General features: G+C 39.5%; 1 pseudogene; it reads right to left on the minus strand.

Moving 5' to 3' along the window:
* Positions 1-379: 379 nt before the first annotated feature.
* LOC107179095 lies at positions 380-775 on the minus strand (annotated as a pseudogene).
* Positions 776-3812: the final 3037 nt, after the last annotated feature.

Below are 3812 nucleotides of genomic sequence, written 5' to 3' on the forward strand. Positions count from 1 at the left end.
TTTGATTTGGTTGCATTTCAGGGGCAAGGTTCCTTTCCACTTGGAGACAAATAACTAATCAAATTAAGCAGTCCACCTTTCCAACAATTGTTTTGCTCTTAGATGCACTAAAATAATTTGGAGCTCTTTTTTTTTTTTTTATCGGCAACTTAGAATGCAAAGTATTTTATCTTCAAACTTCTAAATTTGAAAAAAAAAAACAGCTTCGGTTAAATAATAGTTTTCCAAAGCTGAATGTGCTCATTTGGAGCTCTGTTTTTCTGCCTGCAGTACAAAACAACTTCCTACAACTCCTAGGCAGGAACACTACTGTCTTGACGATCTGTGGTTGGATGAATGGATCAATCTCAGTTGGTAAAATCCCTTTTTTCCTTAGTAAGGGCTTAAAAAAATTCTAGAACAGATGTACTTTTCTAGTCTTACACAGACACTTTGATTCCAAATGTCTCCTGAGTATATACCATATACAGGAATCTATCTTAATCCTCCTCACTTTCATATACTTCAGAAATGTGCGTGGACACACTCACCACACTGTGTCCATTCACTAACAGGAAGAATGCTGTGCCTCCTAAAGATCTTGATGAGCTCACTCATGTTGACGTGATCAGGTACAAGAAACTTGGTTTTGTCCAGGACAGGAAGTAGCTCTCACCCTTGTACTGTTCTATTATCACTGGGATTTTCATAGGCTGCGGGGCTCTCGGATAAGTCAGACATCTTCTATTCTTTGTTGGAAGGTGTGGAGCTGCTTGAAGGTCTTCTCTGAAGGCATGGTGAGGAAGGTGAGGCAGAGAGGCAAGGTCCCGTCTGTTCCAGGCAGCTGTGGGAGTGGCGGAGGCTCCGACCGTGTCTAAAATAATTTAGAGCTTGTGAAGCACCTGGCTGGTTCAGTCAATTAAGCATCCGACCTTGCTCAGGTCATGATCTCACTGTTTGTGGGTTGGGGCCCCACATTGGTCTCTGTGCTGACAGCTCAGAGCCCAGAGCCTGCTTCTGATTCTGTGTCTCCCTCCCCTGCCCTCTCTCTCTGCTCCCACACTTGCTCTCTGTCTCTCTCAAAAATAAATAAATAAATAACATTTAAAAAAATAAATAAATAATGAAATAAAATAATTTAGAGCTCTTAAGTGATATTAAGAGATATTAAGTGAAAATATTTGATATAAACAGCTAAAATCACCATCACTGTGATACTTACAATTATTACAGACAGGTTGATATAAGGGAAAACTTTTTTCCATCATGGAGTAGCCAACAATGATTGTGAAATTAACTGGATATATATCTCTGTGGTCAACATTTTCTGTGTTTCAAAATGTCCCTAATTTCTCCCTTACTTCAGCTGCCTGGAACTCATGTCTCTTGTACAGATATATCTATTCCTGCACAGATACATCTATCATTCTCAAAGAGTGTCCCGTGCTATGTTAGTTCCTTTATATGTGAATATATGTTACACAATAAAACATTTTAACACTCAAATAAGTTTGGGAATTACTGGGCTAAACCAAGATAAATATATTTTTTTTAACAGTATGTATCCCCAACATCCAGAACAGGACCTAGTACAGAGTATGCACTAAATAAGTACTTGTTGAATTAATAAATGTAGAATTCCATAAAGTCATTTATTTATTCACATTCTTTGTGATATATGAGAAGGGAACTGAGTTTGTAGCATTCTGGTGGGCTGTCCTCAGGACTAGCAATGTGAAATCTTGCCCTAATCTCTAAATCTAGAAGCACTAATCATGAAAAAGAAGACAAATTTCCAGAAATCAAAATAAAGAGTCAAAGGAAAGAGAAGGAAGTTACATAATCTCCAGAATTACCCTCATGTTCATGGCCCTTGCCATTCACCCAAGAACAGTCCTCTAACAAACTACTCTTCCCTTAGCAGGGAGAATTTGGGTGATCAGAGCAAAGACATATCTGCCAGACATATTTTGCCTCCAGACGCTAATTTCCTAGGTATCCAAGTTTTGCTCAAAAAAGGTTGCCAGGTCCTGCCTTCAACTCAGAAATTAAATTAGTCCTAGATACCAGAAATTGATGAGGAGTTTTTATAAGAGTTCTAAGAAGCTTTATGATACAGAAGAAGTAAGTTATGGAACCAGCAACCCATGGGAAATTGGAATCCCTGCCTTCCCTAGTCCCATCCCCATAAGACTGGCATTCTCAGCCTCATTCAAGACCTGAGCAAATATCATCAAGGTAGTCCAGTGGTTACCAAACTCTAACATACATCAGAATCACCTATAGGGCCTGTTAAAATACAAATTGCTGGAACTCACCCCCAGAGTCTCTGATTCAGTGGAATTTACATTACTGTGAAATTCTCAGATGATGCCAATGGTGATGGTTTCTGGTTGCTTCCTCACCACTACTTGTGCTTTCAACTGGTTTTATAGCCATAAGTCTAGTATAGACCCATGGGTCCAATCATGCAGTAGCATTTGGATCTAATGACTGGTGTATAATAGGCACTCAGTAAATAATTTGAATTAATAAATAATTATTTGTCTAATCCCTAAGATCTACTTTTAGAAAGTGTTCCCCCCCTTCCTTGATGAAACTGGAGCCCAATTTGCTCAACTGGGCTCATGACCCTTTCTGCCTGCCTCCAAGTCCTACAGAGACCATGTGCCCCAAAGCCAGACCTTTTGACTAGTGACAAGGGATATGATGGAGCCCAAGTGGGACAGGCCCTCTTTAGACTCCTGGCCTGCCTGGTGAAAGCCAATTCCATCATGATCTAGTTTGTTCCAACCATTTCTGGTTGATTCCTCTCCCTGCCAGGCCACTCCTGAGCTCCCCAGCAGGATACTTCACAGCTGTGTTGGGACATGGGACAGGTATCTGAACCAGGTTCCAATGATGACTTTGAAATAGAGACTTCACAAGAGATCTTGAAAGCCTGCCCAATCAGCTAGAATAAACGGTGGTTTACTTTATTATTTTCTTTTGTACTATTTTAGCCATGCCGTAAGTGCACAGACCCCAATGGCTAATTTTATTCTTCCCTGCCTGTGACTGAGATACGTGAACTGTGTAGAAGAGAAAAATGTACTATGCCCCTGACAGAGCAATATACTTGGGCTTTGATAGATTATGGGAAAAGTGAATTCCAAGAAAAAAGGTTTTTCTAAGAAATTCATAAATAAAAATTAAAATCTGTTGTTTATCACTATTCAAACATTTTAATATTCTCCACAATCCTGTGTCACTGAGGAAGTCCAGGTAACCACTTATGTATAAACACCTGATAGAATGGCCCATCTGTGCTAAACCACAGCCTTCCCACTCCTTTTCTGATGCAGCTTCTACCACTGTTTCCCTTGGAAACCGAAGAAGCAGCTGTCTGCAAAAACATCTCTCTCCCTCCTCACTCATCAGTCCAAAGGACTAGCAGCTTGTTTTCTTGCTCATTGAAAACATCTGATGTTGGGGGATGGCTTGCATGTGGGGGGCAATACAAAAGAAATTACCACAGTGGGTCAGACACATTGTGCATTCTGTCTAGTATTCTTTCTTAGATAGTTTCACATTCCTCTTCATTTTATGTGATACACCACCAATTTCTTCTCTGTGTTGTAATAATTTGTGTACACCTTCCCTACTAGATCTCAGGTTATTTAAAGTCCAGGGAGGACATAAATCTTCTGTTTGGCATTCACTACATATTTATTAATATATTATAATAATAGCATATAATTATAACCTGATTATAATCCAATGACAAAAGTTCTAGCATCCATTGAGGATTCCTGCCTAATTGACTATTACCATAATGGCTGTTAAATATTCAC

Source organism: Panthera tigris, chromosome D4 (assembly GCF_018350195.1).
Source record: "Panthera tigris isolate Pti1 chromosome D4, P.tigris_Pti1_mat1.1, whole genome shotgun sequence".
NCBI lineage: Eukaryota > Metazoa > Chordata > Mammalia > Carnivora > Felidae > Panthera > Panthera tigris.